This window comes from Vigna umbellata, chromosome 8 (assembly GCF_029865625.1).
Source record: "Vigna umbellata cultivar VRB3 chromosome 8, Vumbellata_1.0, whole genome shotgun sequence".
Classification (NCBI taxonomy): domain Eukaryota; kingdom Viridiplantae; phylum Streptophyta; class Magnoliopsida; order Fabales; family Fabaceae; genus Vigna; species Vigna umbellata.
The window spans coordinates 23099988-23111801 of record NC_142172.1 but is presented as its reverse complement, the minus strand read 5'-3'; the positions used below and the strand labels follow the sequence as shown (position 1 = coordinate 23111801).

Genomic DNA, 11814 nt, shown 5'->3' with positions numbered 1-11814 from the left:
TAAGGTAAATTAGAAAGTGGCATTAACATTAATGAAGAAAGATGAATTCTTGAATACATGAGAGTGGATAGGATGAGTCGAAAACCCCAACAACATAATCACTAGTTTATGCACTTCTTTTATGCACTTTTTCTTCCTTCTCTGACTCCAAGTTATGGCTACTTCACTTCTTCCATTCAATTCATCTTAAAACCTGCAAAAACAAGAGAAACCAAGCATAAAACCCATCCAACTCTCTTATTTCCAAAGCATAAGCAAAAGCATGATTACAAGCTACTTTCTACATCATAAAGGTTGTCTTTAAGGTCAAAATTAAGTATAAAAATAACGGTTTTTCAAACGTTATCACAACCTCAAACTTAGAACTTTGCTTGTACTCAAGCAAACAAGATGTAACTCAATCTTCCACCAATCCATACAATGGTTCACCACATTCAAAACTCCTTCTTTCAAGATAAGTATTTACTCAAATCAGCTCAACACAAAGAATTCAGTCAAGATGCACACATGCTTTAGTGTTCACATAATCACATAGTATCCAACAAATGCTATTCTCATGAATGATCAATCAACTAAGCATAGATGTAATCATGTGCTCATGGAATCTTTTCTCACTAGATAAGGTGTTTCACTCAAACACACAAGTGTATAAGAGGTCACTCCTTCACTCTACTATCACAATGTCACATGAATTAACTTTGCCTTTCATTTAACCATAATCAAACACATTCACAAGCAAGTATCATCACAAGGACTTTTCTATGGCTTATAATGTGGTTGGGCTAACAAGAAAATTGGTTTTTCTAGAACACAAAATCCTTGAGTTAAGTGAATCATCTAAACACAACCATTCTTCCTTCTTCCCAACTTTATTTTGCATTGAGCCTTCCTTTTTCTTGCTTTTATTTTCATTTTTCTTTTACTTTTCACATGCTTAGCTCAATGCTTTTCATATTCCCTTTTTTAAACCACCCAACAACCCCAAACTTGAACATTTATCAATACCATAAGATATCTTCAACTCAACTCAAGGTAAAGCTTTTCAAAAAGGATTTTTTATCATGCTCAAAGCTAACGGTTCAAAGGATAGAACACATTGTGCTCTCTTTTATTGGGCTAAAATCATGCATTTGGCTAATAAAGGGTAACAACAGATGGCCTTGATCATATGATACATACAAGCAACTGATTTAGTCATAGAAACCTGGGCAAAGTCATTCATGCTTTCAAAGTAATACCAAAAACTTTGGAGTTCAAAACCTCACATATAGGCTCATTCAACATTCCACATACACATCCTTCTTAGCATCATAATCACAATCACAACATCATGCATTTGTTCACACAGCTCGTGAACCACCACCTGTATATCATCATATAATGCACAATCTCAACATCAATCATTATCCAAGCATTATCAAGTAATACTCATCATGCATAAATCACAAGTAAACCATCATAGCAAATAAAGTTTCAAACTGAGTACATCAAACCCTATTCTAAAAATAGAAGCAAAGAAGTTCAACAGTACAAAACAAAAGATAACAAATCCTGCTCTAGAGGCGATAGGGTCCATCAGTAGATGCTATCTCAGCTCCTCATCAACCCATGTTGTCATTTGTATCTTCCTCCTCTTCATCATCCTCAGCATCTTCATCATCCACAGCTGAAGCTTCAGCTGCTCCAGCTCTACGGTCCTGAGCTTTCTCCTCTGGCCATGCCAACACATTATGAAACTCATCCATGGTCCACCTATGTGTTGGGGGTGTATCATACATCCCAATGATCATCTCTGTTATGGCCACCTGCCCTCTGTGGATGGACTACATCCTAGCATCTATAAGAGACATATGCATGTCCCTCATCTGAAATGGTTCTGCCTCCTGAGTCTTTGTAGATGCCTGGCCCTGTGGTGGTCCTCTTTCTCTGCGAGGACGACGTGGTGGTACTGGCTCAGCTGCCTCATCACCTCCACAATATTGTCTATAATATATCAATAGCTTTCCTAGGCTTCTCAAATGGTGGAGCAGAGATATTCACCCCTGCTAGCTCACATAAATCTGTAATCAGAGAGGGATGCCCCAAAGGTGCTTTGCTATTCATAGTGTTCGCACACACCTGTATCTCATTAGCTATAACCTGACCAATATTAATACTCATCCCTCTGATCACACACTATAAGAGAAGCACCCTGCTGACAGTTATTTTTGAGACATGTGAGCATGGCTGGATGTTGGCATGAGAAAATTCCATCCAATACTTTTCTAGAGGAGTCAGATCAACTCTCCTGATGTTCACTACAGCACCATTCCTGTTTCTCTGAAAGTGTCCACCAGGCATGCATAGCACACTTTCCACATCACCAAAGTCTGTTCCTTCTTCCATATTGAGAGCAAACTGACACTGCTCACCAGCCCATTCAGTATTTAAGAATCTATTAATGGAATCAGGGTCATACCGAATGACGTGTCCTCTAACATAGCTCAGATAATCTTTAGCAGGATGATCACCCAACATTCTTGCATTGGTGTAAAATTCTTTCACCACTACTATGTTAGCTAGTGTAGGGTAATTGGTTAGCCTCCCCCAGTTCATGTTCTCCTGTCGCTCCCCAAACTGTGGAGCAAAGTTAGGTATCAGTCCAAACTTCCTTTCCATTAGTAGCCTCCTATCTTGGACAACTTTAAAGTGGCACTCATGCTTGCGGGATAAGAACTTGTTGGCATAGGAGCGTTCTGGCTCCTTATCCTTCCTCTTGGATCCTATAGTCTTGATTCTCTTGCCCGATGAGGAGGCCATCCCTACATCAAACACAATTCACAAAACCATAAAACATATTGTTAAGCATTAGTAAACCACAAACAGCACCCTAATATCAGTCCTATCACCACTGAGGGCAATCAAAACCCCTCAGCGCAACTTATGCAACAAACCAGCAAGCCAAAGAGTATCAAAAACCACTCTGCCAGAATCGCGCTCAGGGGTAATTTTCGCTGAGCGGCGATTCTGCAGATTTTTCAAAATCATGCACAAATGCTCCTAATCTCCACCCATATGCATTCTTCCTAGTTCCAGACCTAAATCAAGCAGTTTAATCGGTTCAAACAACAATTAATTCATCTAATCATGCATAAAAATCAAATCCCTCAAGAATCATGCTTAGACAACCATGTTCATACCAATTCATGATCTCAAAAACCTAGAATGGAAAATGCTTGTACTTACTTGGATGAAGATGCTAAATGAGTGAAAAATGCTCTAGGAATGTGAAGAAATAAGCCCCCAACAGCAATGCTCTCACCAAACCCCAAACTTGAATGAAAACTTGGTGCAAAAGTGAATGGAAGAGAGGTTTTGTAAAGGGGAAAGAAGGAAAAAGTGAGGAGAACTCTTTGGAGACTGCTTGAGAGTGTGTGGGAAGAGGGAGATCTGAAAATAGAAGCAAAGTCGAGCCCTAGGGTATAAAAAAACCCAAATGGCTTAATCCCGCTGAGCCCAATTGAACCAAACCAGTCCACCCAACTCTGCAGTATTCGCGCTCAGCGGAAATTTCTGCTGAGCGGCATTTGCAGCACCTAGTCTCCTTCTTCCTAGCTTGCCCTAGGTGTCTTATAATCATGTCTCTCACTCACCTCATGCATTTATGTTCTCACATTACTCATACATTCCATCCCTATCATGCATCTGAAGCAGAATCAAAATAAATAAACACAAATAAAGTAAATCAACTGGGTTGCCTCCCAGGTAGCGCTTGTTTAACGTCACGAGCTTGACCCAAAATCCTCCAGCACCCTTAGTAAGTGCAAATATTTCTTACCAACACCCATCAGTAGGTGTAAACAAACCTAGTATCCTTCAGTAGATACTTAACCACCTAGCCTCCATCAGTAGATGCTATACCATAAAATCTCAAACAACATAAATCAATGTCCCAAAGTTTATAAAATTACATAACCAAAATCAAAGAAATTAATGTTCTCAAATCACTGGGGTGCCTCCCAATAAGCGCTCCTTTAACGTCATTAGCTTGACCCAATAAGCTCTCGTTCCATCTTCACTATTGGTGTTCCTTTTTCTTTCATCACACCAACTCATCAACTACTTTCGGTCCACCTTTTTGACTCTCCTTGAATATGGAGCTTCAATTTCTATCACTTCATTCTCTTTATAGTCTTTCACAACCCACATCTTACTGGTGTACCAAGTTTGAGTTGTGCCTGGATAGAGTCATCATGAACCTTCCTTCCTTTGCCATCTTTTTCTTCTTCCCTAACCTGTGACAAGAAACAATGTTTACCTTTGAAGACCGACTTTGCAGCTTTTGAACTAGTCAAGGGTGCATCCTTACATGCAGCTTTATGACTACCCTCCTTCTCTTGAATCTGTTGCTCCCCTTTGAAGACATTAAAGATCACCTTTTCTTCTAGGTCTTGAAGCACTATTATCCCATCATCCACATTGATTATTACCTTTGTCGTTTTCATAAACCGTCTTCCAAGAATAATTGGGACCTTCTCATCCTCCTTCATCTCCATCACCACAAAATCTACCAGGAATTTTAGTTTGTCTATGCAAACCATCACATCTTCCACCACACCATAAGGTCTCTTGGAAGATCCATCCGTCATTAGCAAAGTCACCTTTGTTGGCTTGACTTCAAGATCACCAATCCTTTCAAGCAGAGATAAAGGCATCAGATTAATGCTTGACCCTAAATCAATTAGGGCTTTCCTTATTCTCTCCTTCCCTATGAGAAAAGGAATAGTAAAACATCCTGGATCTTTCACCTTTGGAGGAAGTGGCTTCTTCTCAATAGCACTACAATCTACCTTTTCATCTAGATATCTATTCTTTGTGGAGACTTGCTTCATGTGCTTTGCATAAGCTGTAATTTGTTGCAATGCTTCATTCAAAGATATTGTAATCTCTAATTGCCTGAAGATGTCTTTAAAGCACCCAAATTGTCTTAGGATAAGGAAGAATTTTACCACGTTTCTCAATTTTTTTCTCTCCCCTTTTCTTTTCATTCTCTCTTTTCTCATCCTCACCTAGTATCTCTTCTTTGCTCTCCACTCTTTTTTCCAACTCAACACTCTCTTTCTCATCCACCCTCTTGTCATCTGCACTTACAATAGCTTTGCACTCTTCCCTAGGGTTAACCTCAGTATTAGCCCCAAAACTCTTATTAGGCATATCCTTCAAATCCTTAGCCATTTGGCCCATCTGTATCTCCAAATTGCTAATTGAAGCTTCAATGCTTTTATGATTGGAGATGGTCACCTGAATAAATTGTTGAAGATTTTCTTCAAGCTTTGATGATTTCTCATTTAGTGCAGACACTTGTTGCCATATTGATGGTTGTTGTTGTGGTCTATTAAACTGTACTGCTTGTCTAGCTTGCCCATTCTGACCTTGACCCATGCTTAGGTGTGGTTTCCACCCTTGGTTGTAGTTCCCTTGGCGATATGGAAATTGATTGGCCATAAAATTGACATCTTCTAAAGCCTCCACTGGAAAAGCACATTGTTACCACCACACAGTTCATAAAGTTTTGTTTTGAACTTGTGCAACATTCTTTAACTCCTTTGGAAAATGAGCAAGTGTCTTTGTCAAATTCTCTAACTGTTGAGTTATGATCTTATTTTGTGCAAGCAAGGCGTCTTGAGATTGCAATTGTAGAACTCCCTTCTGTTGAATTGGAGCTCCTCTCGCATTACGCATCTCATTATCATTTGTAGCCATGTTATCAATCAATTCACTGGCTTCCTCTAGAGTCTTGCACTTAATATTACCTCCAGTTGAGGCATCTAACATCAACTTGGTTTGTGAACCAAGACCTCCAAGGAAAAGAATGACTACTGTTGCTTCGTCAAAGCCATGAGTGGGCATCTTTCTCAACAAGCTCTTGTATCTATCCCAGGCTTGACCTAGCGTCTCCTCCATGCCTTGTCTAAAAGAAGAAATTTCTTGCTTCCCTTTGTTGATTTTAGATTGTGAGAAGTACTTGTTTAAGAACTTTGAAACCACGGCTTCCCATTCAGTAAAGCTTTCCTCTGGAAAAGAATTCAACCATAACTTAGCATTGTCTCCCAATGAGAAAGGAAACAAGCTAAGCTTTATTGCTTCATGCGGCATACCATTGATTTTTACAGTGTTGCAAATCTCATTGAAAGTGGTGAGATGCTCATACGGACTTTCATGTGATAACCCATTAAATTGGTTGTTCTTGACCAATTGTATCAATGCCTGATTCACCTCCATGTTTGCAGCATTGACCCTCGGCCTAGCAATGCTATTAAAGTAGTGTAATCTGCCAGAGTACGTCTACAATTGTTCTCTGCAGCCATCTCTTCAGTAGTCTGGTTAGATCTTTGTGGTGAGGGTTGTAGAAGTGTTTCCGGAGAAGAAAATAATTCTCTAGAAGTTCGGATCCTCCTTCTCCTTCTAGTTTCGTCCAATGCTTCAAGAAGAGGTTACAAAGTTTTCTTGCTCCTAGTCCTAATTGTATCCTGCATGCACAAGAACACAAAACCCTAGAAACAATTGTTAGCACAAAAAGATAGAGAAGATAAACTAAAAAGATAGAAAGATATAAATTAAAAACAAAAAGATAAGAAGATAGAAAATAAAAATAAAAAGATAAAAAGATAAGCTAAAAAGATAAAAAAATAAAAAAAAATCAAGTCAAAGTTAATCAATAATCACACAAATAGAATAGTTAAACCACGAGTCCCCGGTAGCGGCGCCAAGAACTTGTTAACCCTCGGCAAGTGTACCGAATCATATCAAGTAATAATAAAATGGTAAGACCAAGTATCGTTTCCCAAAGGACTCACGACTTAAACAGTTATGTGAGTTGTTGATTAAATTAGACTTGTGAAAGAATTCTTGTAAGTTTAAATGCAAATACTAAAAATTAAATATGAGTGCATGTATTGATCAATTGGACAAAAGAAGCAAAACGTGATTGAAATATATGGAATGATGATGTTGTTGGGGTTTTCAATTAATCCTATTCACTCTCGTGTATTCAAGAATTCATCTTTCTTCATTAATGTTAATGCCACTTTCTAATTTACCTTAAACTTGATGTCTCGGTGAAGAAAGCCTACTCCTAGTCACTAGTTTACAATGTCTTGTCTCCCTAGCAATTATTCATGCATTACATTCGCATAAAAGCTTAAAGGCAACAAATCCTCCTATCTCTATGTCTAGGAAATATTATTATTGGGAGAGTTCCTTCATATCTAGATTAATCTATGTGTCCATACAAATAAAATCAATGATCATGCAATTGAATGAGTTAAACATAGCATGCATAGAATATAGAAGAAAAACCCTAACAATTAATGAAAGAAAGCATATGAATTGAAGAACCAATTCAATACATGAGAGCTTCAAAGGATTACATTGATTCCCCAACAACAATGAAGGTTTAGTTCACCATAACCATGGTGAAACTAGATGAAAAATAATGAAAGAATGAAAGATAGAACCCTAGAATTTGAAGAATGGAGCTTGAGCATCCAAAATTCTCCTCCAAAGGGTGAAGAAAGTGTGATTTTGCTTCGTTCTGCCAAAAGATCCTAGCCCTAGGTCGATTAAAACCTTATATAGACTCTAAAAGATTACAGAAAAGTGGCGTAAGGCCCATTAAAATACCGCTCAGCGGTAAGTGTGGTTCTTCTATTTGACGCTCAGCTGTAGTTTTGCCCCTTACCGGTGACTACGGGACTTCAAAGTGTCGCTCAGCGGTAATTTTCATTGAGCGATACTTGCGGCTCTTCTTTTATGCACTTTTTCTTCCTTTTCTGACTCCAACTTATGGCTACTTCACTTCTTCCATTCAATTCATCTTAAAACCTGCAAAAACAAGAGAAACCAAGCATAAAACCCATCCAACTCTCTTATTTCTAAAACATAAGCAAAAACATGATTACAAGCTAGTTTCTAAGTCATAAAGGTTGTCTTTAAGGTCAAAATTAAGTATAAACCAGGGCATAGGTGGACCATCGATGAGTTTAATAATGTGGTGGCGTGGCCAGAGGAGCAAGCCTAGGGTAGTGGAGCTGGAGCAGCTGGAGCTTCAGCTATGGATGATGATGATAATGATGAGGATGCGTTTGAAGATGCTGAGGATGATGAAGAGGAGGAAAATTCAGATGATAGCATGGGATGAGATAGCATCTACTGATGGATGCGATCATTACTAGAGCAGGATTTTTTTCCATCTTTTGTTTTGTACTTTTGAACTTATTTGCTTTTGTTCTTAGAATAGGTTGTGATGTACTTAGTTAGAAACTTTGTCTGCTATGATGGTTTGCTTGTTATTTATGCATGATTAGTATTGCTTGATGATGCTTAGATATTGATTGATGTTGAGATTGTGCACTATATGCTGATATGTAGGTGGTTGTTCACAAGTTATGTGAACAGATGCATGATGTTGTGATTGTGATTATGATACTAAACATGATGTGTATGTGGAATGATTGGATGAGCTTATGTGTGAGATTTTGAAATCCAGAGTTTTTGTGATTGGATGCTATTACATTGAAAGCATGAATGACTTTGCCCAGGTTTCTATGGTTGAATCACTTGCTTGTATGTGTGATATGATCAAGGCCATTTGTTGGTAACCCTTTATTAGCCAAATGCATGATTTTAGCCCAATAAAAGAGAGCACAATGTGTTCTGTCCTTTGAACCTTAGCCTTGAACATGATAGAAAACCCTTTTTGAAAAGCTTTACCTTGAGTTGAGTTGAAGATATCTTGTGGTATTGATAAATGTTCAAGTTTGGGGTTGTTGGGAAGTCTAAAAAGGGAATATGAAAAGCATTGAGCTAAGTATGTGAAAAGCAAAATAAAAAGTAAAGAAAAGAAAGAAAAAGAAAAGCTCAATGCAAAAGAAAGTTGGGAAGAAGGAAAAATGGTTGTGCTTAGATGATTCACTTAACTCAAGGATTTTGTGATCTAGAAAAACCAATTTTCTTGTTAGCCCAGCCACATTATAAGCCATAGAAAAGCCCTTGTGATGATAATTGCTTGTGAATGTGTTTGATTGTGGTTAAATGAAAGGCAAAGTTGATTCATGTGACATTGTGATAGTAGAGTGAATGAGTGACCTCTTATACAGTTGTGTGTTTAAGTGAAACACTTTATCTGGTGACGAAAGATTCCATGAGCACATGATTACATCTATGGTTAGTTAATTGATCATTCATGAGAATAACATTTGTTGGATACTATGTGATTATGTGAACACCAAAGCATGTGTGCATCTTGATTAAATTCTTTGTGATGAGTTGATTTAAGTAATTACTTGTCTTGAAAGAAAGAGTTTTGAATATGGTGAACCATTGTATGGATTGGTGGAAGACTGAGTTACATCTTGTTTGCTTGAGGACAAGCAAAGTTCTAAGTTTGGGGTTGTAATAACCGTTGAAAAACTGTTATTTTTATACTTAATTTTGACATCAAAAACAACCTTTATGACTTAGAAACTAGCTTGGAATCATGCTTTTGCTTATGTTTTGGAAATAAGAGAGTTGGATGGGTTTTATGCTTGATTTTCCTTGTTTTTGTAGGAATTGAGATGAATTAGATGAAAGAAGTTGAAGTGAAAGTGAAAGTGAAAGTGCTTAAAAGAAGAACCGCAGTCACCACTGAGCGCAATTCTACCGCTGAGCGGCATTCTGAAGTCCCGCAGTCACCGCTGAGGGCCAAAACTACAGCTGAGCGTCAATTCTGAAGATTCGCACTTACCGCTGAGCGGAAAAAGTGCCGCTGAGCGCCATTAATATGGGCTTGGGCCTATTTTCTGTAATCTTTAGGAAACTATATATGGTTTTAGCCGAATTAGGGTTAGTATCTTTGGACAAAAAGAGGCGAAATCACACTTTCTTCACCCCTTGAAGGAGGATTTTGGATGCTCAAGCTCTATTCTTCAACTTCTAGGGTTCTATCTTTCATTGTTTTTCATCTAGTTTCACCATGTCTATGGTGAACTAAACCTTCATTGTTGTTGAGGAACCGATGTAATCCTTTGAAACTCTCATGTATTGAATTGATTCTTTAATTTATATGCTTTCTTTCATTAATTGTTAGGGTTTTTCTTCTATACTCTATGCATGCTTTGTTTAACTCATTCAATTGCATGATCGTTGATGTTATTTGTATGGACACATATAAGTAAATCTAGAACTGAAGAAATTCTCCCAAGAGCAATATAAGTAGGCTTTCTTCACCGAGACATCGAGTTTAAGGTAAATTAGAAAGTGGCATTAACATTAATGAAGAAAGATGAATTCTTGAATACATGAAAGTGGATAGGATGAGTCGGAAACCCCAACAACATAATCATTCATATTTTACATCAATCACCTTCGCATCTTTCAATCCAATTGATCAACACATGCATTCATATTTACTTTTCAGTATTTGCATTTAAACCTATAAGAATTGGTTTTCAAGTCTTATTTAATCAAGAAATCGCATAACTGTCTAGGCCGTGAGTCTTTTGGAAAACGATACTTGGTCTTACCATTTTATTATTACTTGATACGATTTGGTACACTTATTGAGTGTTAATAGGAGACTATGATATGCAACAAGGGCCAACATATTTTTCTAGCATAGTAATACCGCCCACCACCAAAACATTGGAAATGAAGCCAACTTTCCTCAGCTTAATTAGTTCTCATAAATTCACTGGAATGGATAATGAAGATCTATATATTCATCTTTCTACATTCTAGGAACTGATAGGAACTATGAGATTTGAAGAAAGAGATCATGACCATGTATATATGCGTTTGTTTCCTTTTTCTTTGACAGACAAAGCAAAGGATGGCTTAAATCACATCCAAACCAGAGTTTGAACAAGTGGAGTGATGTAAAAGATAAATTCTTGAATAGATTCTTTCCACCTTCTCGTTACATTAAGGCTAAAGCTGAGATTTCTACTTTTAGGCAAGGACTAGATGAGCCATTCTGTGAAGCTTGGGAACAATTTAATTCTTTATTGAGGAGATGCCCAAATCATTGGTTTGAAGATATTGCTCAACTAAACATTTTCTGCAATGGTTTGGCCATACACCAAAATGATATTAGATGCAACAGTTGGAGGAACAATGATGTCTGTAGATGTAGAGCAAGCAACAAGAATCATTGAGGCACTAGCATCTACAAATCATCAAGCTCAACATATTAGACAAACAGTTCAATTTTGGAAAGGAATGCTTGATCTCAATACTACAGATGCATATTTAGCTCAGAATAAAATTTAACTCAGCATATGAAATCATTAACCAAAACAGATGGCTAATTTACCTGAGTAGTTAAAAGTTGTACAATCTTCTCCTAGTCAACAAAAACCCATGAGATGTAACTTCTGTGGAGGTGATCATCCCAATGGTCATTGTTCATATCAAAGTAGCCCACAAGAAGGAGAAGTTCAATATGTCATTAATAAACGAAGAACATGTAATTTCTCTAACAACAATAACTTTTCACAAGGGTGGAGAAATAATCAAAGTCACAATTTTGGATGGAAACAAGATGCTGGTCCTTCAAATATACAACCTCCTTATCAACATAAAAAAACAAAATCCATTTGTGTACGAAAGAATAACCAAATTGGAGGATACTCTAGAAAAATTCATGCAAGCTTCTATAGCCAATCAAAAAAATATAGAAGCTTCAATCAAAAATCTTGAAACACAAGTTGGACAGTTGGCTAAGCAACTATCAAATCAACATGTAGGTCATTTTTCAGCCAACACCCAAACTAATCCTAAGGAGGATTGTAAATC

At 37.5% G+C, this 11814-nt stretch overlaps 1 non-coding gene across 1 annotated transcript; it reads right to left on the bottom strand.

Moving 5' to 3' along the window:
* Positions 1 to 10944: 10944 nt before the first annotated feature.
* LOC124842983 (small nucleolar RNA R71) lies at positions 10945 to 11050 on the bottom strand. The gene has a single exon (XR_007029233.1). It is a non-coding gene; the product is annotated as a small nucleolar RNA R71 (small nucleolar RNA).
* Positions 11051 to 11814: the final 764 nt, after the last annotated feature.